Source organism: Cheilinus undulatus, linkage group 9 (genome assembly GCF_018320785.1).
Source record: "Cheilinus undulatus linkage group 9, ASM1832078v1, whole genome shotgun sequence".
Lineage (NCBI taxonomy): Eukaryota > Metazoa > Chordata > Actinopteri > Labriformes > Labridae > Cheilinus > Cheilinus undulatus.
Genome location: NC_054873.1, coordinates 1,768,757 through 1,778,294, shown reverse-complemented (window position 1 = coordinate 1,778,294; position 9,538 = coordinate 1,768,757).

Below are 9,538 nucleotides of genomic sequence, written 5' to 3'. Positions count from 1 at the left end.
AGTAAATTAGCCAGTTGTATTATATATGTTATGATGTGTTCAAATGTCACATAAAAATGGACAAATTTAGTTTTTGACAAGAAACTTTAATAAGTACAGTTGTGAATATGAAGAATGTGTTTATATTTGAGGGATGTAAAACAGATGTGACTGAATTATAGCTTTTTAACTCAAACTCTACTCAGCTAAGAACACTCGAGTGGTCCATCGAAAGGAATTATTATCATTTTTCTTGTAATTATTGGTTACTTAACATTGTTGATGTATTATTTTGTTATGAGAGCATCCTAGGATGGAAATAAATTAAAATACTAGACCAGGGGTCCTCAAATGGCGGCCCGCTTCTGTCCCGCCAGCAGGTGTCATCTGGCCCGCGAGACATTTGGGAAAAAAAGATTGAAATTTTAAAAAATATATTAATTTTTTTATTTTTACCCTCTTAGGTGCTTAAAATACAAATTTTCAGTCATTTATCATGATCTTTCTATAGTTATAGCAAGGAAAGTTTGTAATACTCCTCAATAAATGAGTTAGATATGGTACATTGAACTCTCTTTAGAGCAGGGAGGAGCATCGTAAAAACGCACGGCAGACTGCTTCATCACATCATCTCTGTACACATGCTGCTCAAAAAGAGACTGATGCAGACTGCATGATTTTTAAGACTGAGGGAGAAGGATTTATTGTCTAATCTAATATTGATTATTTTGTTGAAGATGAAGAATTTAACCATAGTGTGCAGCTGCACGGGCTCTCATTGAGTCCAGCCGTTCCCATACCTCTGACAGGTTTTCTGCATCTCAGACCTTAACAAATGTCAGAGGTTTTTGCCTTGTAACACAAAACTACATTGATCCCAGGTTGGCTGAAATAATCTCAGGGTCTGATCAGATATAGTGGACAACAGGTTGCCATTTTAAGCCATAAACAGACATTCTGAATGAGTGTTTCCAATGAATATTCCAGTCTTGTAAATTTAGTATCAGTGGGTCCTAAAAATGACTGACCTGTTTAGGGCTATACGTAACGATTATTTTACTTTCAATTAATCTGACGATTATTTCCTTGATTAGTTGGCTGATCTATAGCTTTTGGGGGGGTGAATAAACTGGGTTTTTTATGGTATTAATGTGGCTAAACACTTTGCAAATAACTTCCAAAAGCTTGTCACTTACATTTATATTTTTTTATTCTTTTCCTTTACACAAATATGCATGACGTGTATTCAAAGTACTGAATGTGTGGACAGCTCAGCAGGCATTTGAGGCATGTAAGGGTTTGGTCTTTCACAAAAAGAAAAATCCTCCAAGGTGCTGTTTCCTGTCCTGAAAGAAACCACACAAAAAGCATTTGGAAATAAATTGAACAGTCATGATTTATAAATAAGCATCATCTCTTTATCACAACTGCTAGACATATATGCACAAATAATCTCAGAAATAAAGACATAAAAAAATCAAAAATAAATGGATACTATAAATGATATAAGTAGCCTATATTTAACTTACATATATATAACCTTCCCTTTGATTTCCTTCGAGATAAATAAAAAACAATCTAATCAGATATCTGTGTGATTATTTTTACCTGAAAAAATGACATAATTTTTATACACGTTTTTTTTTAAACACCGACTTTTCAAAAACATGTTGGTTATATTTTTACAGCAATGTGAAGTGAAGAAAACAACTGTAATGATTGTAATGGCACTCAAAGACTGAAATAATGACATTAAGAGACACTTAGCTTCTTAAACACGTCTGACAGAGTTAACAGTGAATGTGAAACAACAGTGTGAAAAGACAACGTGGTGTTGCGTTAGTGTAGCATGCAGAAGTGATACAGGGATATACGGGGATAAAAAGTAGGAACTACCAACTGTGCTGTTTAGCTCCCGCTGCGGTCTTGTGTACTCTCCCCTGGATGCTTTCTCTTAAGGTGCTTGAACATAGCGGCGGTACTACTGTGATACAGCGCTTCAGCTCCGTAAAGCTTACAGAGCACCATGTTGTCAGGATTACATTTCAAGTATTCCCAAACTTTAGAAGAGAGTTAGGGAAGATTTTCCCCTCAACAAGCTTGTCTTCGGCAGAGTGAACTTTCAACAGCTAGCTCTGACGGGGCACTGCCATCTTTGTTCTCATGACGTATTTACGTCATCAATGATGTCGACTACAACAACGAATCACCCCAGCTCTAGACCTGTTTAAATTACTTGCAAATTAATCCTCTGTCTAAAGTAGCTAATTAAGCCATACTCTGTGTGAGGGTGTGTGGATATACACCGCGTTCCACATTATTATGCAAATGATATTTTTCTCTGATTTTCCTAAATATTAATGCAAATGAGAATCAGAATCAGAATATTTTTCAAGTCATCAGCCATTAGAGCATAATTCAAATGTTTTCGAACAAACTTCATAATGACAAAAATTATTTTTTTAAAAATAGAAACCTCAAAATGCACTGTTCTACATTATTAAGCACAACAGCTTTTTAAAACATTTTATAGGTTGTAATGAACTGAAAATGGTCATTTGTTGAATCTGCAGCATCAGGAGGTCATATTTACTGAAGTCAAAGCTATTTCAATCAAAAACATCTGAACAGGCCAAGTTCCATGTTAACATAGGAGCCCTTCTCTGATATCACCTTCACTATTCTTGCATCCATTGAACTTGTGAGTTTTTGGAGAGTTTCTGCTTGAATTTCTTAGCAGGATGTCAGAATATCCTCCCAGAGCTGCTGTTTTGATGTGAACTGCCTCCCACCCTCATAGATCTTTAGCTTGAGGATGCTCCAAAGGTTCTCAGTAGGGTTAAAGGTCAGGGGAGGATGGGGGCCACACCATGAGTTTCTCTCCTTTTATGCCCATAGCAGCCAATGACACAGAGGGATTCTTTGCAGCATGAGATGGTGCATTGTCATGCTTGAAGAAAATTTTGTTACAGAAGGCACGGTTCTCTTTTTGTACCATGGAAGAAAGTGGTCAGTCAGAAACTCTACATACTTTGTTGAGGTCATTTTCACACCTTCAGGGACCCTAAAGGGGCCTATCAGCTCTCTCCTCATGATTCCGGCCCAAACTGACTCCGCCCCCTCCTTGTTGACGTCCCGGCCTCATTGGGACATGGTGGCCATCCACCAACCATCCACTACTCCTCCATCTGGACCATCCAGGGTTGCACGGCACTCATCAGTCAACAAGACTGTTTGAAAATGAGTCTTCATGTATTTCTGGGCCCACTGCAACCGTTTCTGCTTGTGAGCATTGGTTAGGGGGGGCTGAATAGTAGGTTTATACATGACTGCAAGCCTCTGGAGGATCCTACACCTTGAGGTTGGTGGGACTCCAGAGGCACCAGCAGCTTCAAATACCTGTTTGCTGCTTTGTAATGGTATTTTAGCATCTGCTCTCTTAATCTGATGAATTAGTCCGTCAGAAACCTTCCTCATTATGCTTTTATCTGCACAAACCCGTCTGTGCTCTGAATCAGCCACAAATTTCTTCACAGTATGATGATCATGCTTAATTTTTCCTGAAATATCTAATGTTTTCATTCCTTGTCCAGGGCATTACACTATTTGACACTTTTCAGCAGAGAGATCCTTTTTCTTTCCCATATAGCTGAAACCTGTGGCCTGCTTAATAATGTGGAACATGTGGAAAAGTGCATTTTGAGGTTTTTATTAAAAAAAAAAAAATAGCTATCATCATGAAGTTTGTTCAAAAACATTTGAATTATACTCTAACTACTGATGACTTGAAAAATATTCTGACTGTCATTTGCATTGATACTTAGAAAATCAGAGAAAAACGTGGTTTGCATAATAATGTGGAACGCGGTGTATATTAGGGATGCACTGAAAATTCAGCCACCGAAAATTTTCGATCGAAAATGGCCCAAAAGTGCATTTTTGGTTTTCGGCCAAAAGACTTTTATCACCAAAACAACAAGGCCGAAACACGATGTTGTGATGACGCAAGCAAAAACAGCGGCCAGCACGCGCTTGGATCAGTGGCTTTCAAATAGGGGTACGCGTATGTGAAGGCACTCCAGCGGGTACACAAGATTTTAAAATACATGCCAGATATATAAGAAAAGTAGCGCCTTTCTTTGCACGTCAGGAACAATATGATTTTGCGAGTAAATTACGTACATTCTAAAATTACATTCGTGCTGCAAACATCTGTGGTGTGTTTTCTCTGTCCTCTGATAAACAGTGATATTTATTGCAGCGGGAGATAAAAGGAGGTCTCTCCCTCTCCGTTCTTCACTCCGTGTGTAACGTAGTACTTTTACGCACAGCCAGGATGTCGGTGCCGTCTTGTTTCACTGTTTCATTCACTGTTCCAGCCAAGTTTGAAAGAGGAGGGACTGACTTTTCATTCATTCTGTGTCAAATATGATCAATCAGAGTTATAAGGACACAGCTGAGGGTCGCGGTGAAAGGGGTTAACTCTCTCCACAGCACAGATTGGCTCACCTGTTTGCATTCCAGCCTGCTCAGAGGAGTCATTTAGCTGGTTGACCCATGTCTCAAGTCAGAGGAGACTGTGTTGGTAAATATTTCACTAGACTAAAGTCCCGTTAGTTTAGAAACAGCTCCAGCTGTGTGAGTAGCGCATTTGTGCTAATACGGACATGTCGGGCTGCCTGCTGCCTGTCTCCCTTTCTACCAGGCTACATGAGGCAAAAACACAAGCACAGATACAGACAGATATGAGAACAGGACAAACATTAGGTGGTGTTAGAGAGGAGAACGTTTTTGTTCCTCTGTCTGGCTTAAAAATCGGCACCACCAATGTGTGGTAGTCGGAGCAAAAATACCTGCAGCAATGTTGCGAAATGATGTTGCAGGTGTGGAGGCTTACATTGATTCGCTGCAGGTTCATAATGTAAATATTTTGTGTGAATAATTTGCACGAAAAAAATTGTGCCTGGAGTGTAAGGACTTAAGTTTATAAAGGGGAGTTTATATTTAGGATGTTATTAAATTTAATCACCCTAAAACCCTCCTGAATCTCCCCCATGGCAGAATGGTTTGATCCACACTGGAACATGCCTGTCAATCACTGTATTCACAATCTATCCATTCATAAAAAGGTTCATTATTTATTTTTTGTGATGAAATGCTGATCTATAAAAAAGGGGGCACTAAGCTATTTACAGGTATTTAGTTCTTTCTAGCTCTATGTTTGCTTTCCAAATTGTTCCAGAGAGACCACTGCAGCTGGGCAGAGTTTTGCACACTTCTGGGTTTAAATGGTTTTGTGCTTTTCCAGTCACAGTTTTCACTACATTAATTTGAATTCCAACATTTAGTGATGAGAAGATGTGCCATAAACTTAGTCATGCATTTTTAACATTTAAAATGTTGGAAAAATAATAAATATTTGTAATTTGAAAGTGTTTATCAGTTACTAAGTTTGATAAATCAGAAGCTTTGCATTGTTTAGGGGGTACTCGGCTGGAAAAATACCTCACAGGGGGTTCATGACTTAAAAAAGGCTGAGAACCACTGATTTAAATACATGAGAAGGGTCAAGTTAAACATTTTATTTTGTATTTTATTTTATGTGCATTGTTGAAATGTCAGTTCTTAATAAATATTTACATAATTTTGTAATTGATTTATTGTTTGAAGCATTAATATTAATGTAGGCGATTGCAATTGATGTTAGTGAGATCAGTACACAGTCATAGCCATATGCAATGGTACTAATAACTGGCATAATAATTTATTTTGGTGTTTTCGGTTTTCAGCCTTGGTTTCCTCATTTTTGGTTTTCGGTTTTGGCCAAGAATTTTCACTTCGGTGCACCCCTAATATATATATATATATATATATATATATATATATATATATATATATATATTAGGGGTGCAACAATACATGTATCTGTACTGAACCGTTCAGTACAGTGCGTATCAAACCGTGAGACCACTGAATCGAACAATACACTATTTTATATTTATTTTATCAACTTCTGACGAGGCGCTCTGTGCTGAAAGCTCAGTGGATATGTTCTGCACAGCAGAACATGTGTCAGGTATAGCTGCACCAGATACATTTAATTTTTAATTTGATGTTTTTTAAATGTTCTTATAGAATTGTACACCATAGAACAGTGGTTCTGAAATTGTTTTCATGTCAGAGGTTGGGTGTGTTTGTTTTATATTCTGCCAAAAATAGAAAATACACCATCAGGGACCCCCAAATGATACAGCACTGTATTTGGTTGATACTGTGTTGTTAGAATGTTTCAAATGTTTCCAAAAATATTTAGGGAGCAATTTATTTGTAATATATACTCTGCTGCTAAGAATGCACCACGTAAGATGGGTGATTTCTCCATCAGATAAATGTATTTTTTAATACAGTATTATTCTTATTTTTACATGGTGGTGTTTTTGTTTTATATGGTGCTAAGTATGCACAGCAGAACATGTGTTAGGTATAGCTGCACCAGATACATTTAATTTTTAATAAACAAGTAAAAAAAGGCATGGAAATTTCTCTATTTTTGTATCAAAAATGTATCGAACCCTGACAAAAACATATCAAACCAACCGGGAATTTTGTGTGTCGTTGCACCCCTAATGTGTGTGTGTGTATATATATACACACACACACACACACACACACACACTGCCTGGCCAAAAAAAAAGTTGCCACCATAAAAAGGTCACACACTCTAACGTGGTTGGACCGCCTTTAGCTTTGATTACAGCATGCATTCGCTGTGGCATTGTTTCAATAAGCTTCTGCAATGTCACAAGATTTATTTCCATCCAGTGTTGCATTAATTTTAATATTGACGATGGGAGAGTCTAACCACTGTGCAAAGCCTTCTCCAGCACATCCCAAAGATTCTCAATGGGGTTAAGGTCTGGACTCTGTGGTGGCCAATCCATGTGTGAAAATGATGTCTCATGCTTCCTGAACCACTCTTTCACAATTTGAGCCCAATGACTCCTGGCATTGTCATCTCGGAATATGCCTGTGCCATTAGGGAAGACAAAATCCATTGTTTAAGAAATGAGAAGTTACTCATTGCATTAGCTGGGGTTAAATAACTTGTTGCCAGCTGAAAGATAATTGCCCATGCAGGTGGCGACATTTTTTTTTGGCTAGGCAGTATATATATATATATATATATATATATATATATATATATATATATATATATATGAACATCCAAGAAATCATGTCTGGCCCTCGGTTTACTGTCCTTGAAAAATGTTGGCCCACAGGAAAAACTAATTGAGGACCCCTGTACTAGACCTATAAGGAGTGTTCATGTGATTCCACTTATTCATGGTAGTGTGAAATTAATTCATGCAAAAATAATCGTGATAATCGTAAAGTCGCAATTATTTCTCTGACAATAATTGCACCAAGAAAATCTGTAATCGTGACATCCCTACACAAGAAGTGAGTCTAGAGCGCAGCTCTGATCAGCAGGAAAAGATCACGGGAGAACTGTGAGTTCATGCAGGAATAGTATGTCAGTAGCAGATTGTTTTACTTTTGGGGTTAATTTATCATCCTTTCTGGTATAAGTCCAGGATATTATGCTTCCCCCATTGAGTGCATTAGGAAGTTAAAAGGTTAATGTTTGCTTAGGATCTGTGGTTTTATGTCAAATTCTTTCGCTAATGTCCTCAAAACTAAACTTTTCCGTATCAATGGTGCCGTTGTAGCTCTGTGACCCACTGACCTCTCAGTGAACCTTTGCTCTCACTGTAGGATGAGCGTAATGTTGATATAGTGATGATTTACAATCAGGAGTCTGTGCATTGTGTTTTATTTTGAAAGAACTGGATACTAGTATTCTTCTCTTTAAAACAAATCTGCATGTCATGTATGCAAAACATTGAATGTGAGGACAGCCTTAAAAAATCCTCCAAGGTGTCTGTCTTTCCTTGTTCTGTTAAAAACATTGACACGAAAGCACATGGAATAATTAAGCATCATCTCTTTATCACAACTGTGCTAGACATAGATGTAAAAGGTATTCCTAGAATTATAGACATTAAACAAAATAAAATTATACAATAGGTAATATAACCTATATATAATGTATAGAAGCTTTCCTTAAATCTCCTTCAGATCAATAAAGTCTGTCAGAGTCATTATTTTATCTTGAAACTTGACTTAATTTTTAAACAGAGTTTTGAATCTCTTTGTGTTCTATTTAACATCAATGTGGAGTGAAGAAAACAACTGAAAGGATTTACTGATTGTAACGACACTTAGAGACCAAAACAACATTCAGCGACTCTTCATTTCTGAAACACGTCTGACAGCATGGAGAGCCAATGTAAAACAACACCAATGTGGAAAAAAACACATGGTGCTACCTTAGCATAGCATACAGAAGTGATACAGAGGAAATATCAACTATTTACAAGGAAAACAACATAAAAACCTTAAAATACATGATGTTCCATGGGAGATCAAAAACAAATGACTTAGCGTGGCGTTCTGCTACCGCTGCAGTCCTGTCAACTCGTCCCTGAATGCTTTCTTTTAAGGTACTCCACCGTAGCAGTGGTGCTACTGTGATACTCTGTTTTAAGTCGACCTTGTTGTCAGGATTACATTTCAAGGGTGCCCAAACTTTAAACAAGAGTCAGCGAGGATTGCCCCTCAACAAGCTGGTCTTCAGCAGAGCTAACCCTCTGACAGGGTGCAGCCATTGTTCTCCTTTAGACAAATCAACACGCATGATAAATCGACATATTTACGACATCGATGACTTCGATGAGGTTGTGGCGTCACCCCAGCTCTAATATGAACCTGTGAGGTGTGTGAAAAACACTGCCACTGTTAATCAGAAGTGTCCTTATTGTTCTTTAAAAGGCATTTTCTGAGACCTTGGTTCTCAGCTGGTGGGACGGGACCCAGAAGTGGATTGTAAAGTCATCTTCAGCAGGTTGTGGAACAAAAATGTGGCAGAATTTTTTGATGTGCTTTTATTGTGAAGGATTTGTCTCCATCACAGCTTTTGTTTCATCTTAAGTCCACACTGTCTCATTTTCATTGAAATATTTGGTTCTGATTAAAAATGAAATCAGTTCGGTTGATTTGTCATTAAGGGGGTCATTGTGGGTCCTGAATCTAGACCAGTTTAGATCCACTGGTCTAAAAGGATCTAGTGAAATGAGAGTAGAGGTGTACGTTTCCCTTGTGGGTTCAGAGCTGCTGTTTAAGGTTTGATGTACTTTTAATGACATAGTGATAATACAATACACCATGAGAGCGTTTAAGGGCGCTTTGATGGATTTAGAAACTGGTTACCTCCTAATCCTAGTCTGAGATCAGTTCTCTAACCAGACCAGGGTCAGATACTCAGCAGTGATCCAGATCAGATTAGGGTCAGAAGAGACTGCAGTGAGGTGTGGGATCAGGCAGACAGGAGTGAAGGTGAAGTCAGATCAATTCTCTCTTTAGGTCATGAGGCTTGAATTTATGAACACGTTCTTCCTGTTTCTTTCTCTCCTGTTTGTCTTCCTTGTTCTCAGGTTGT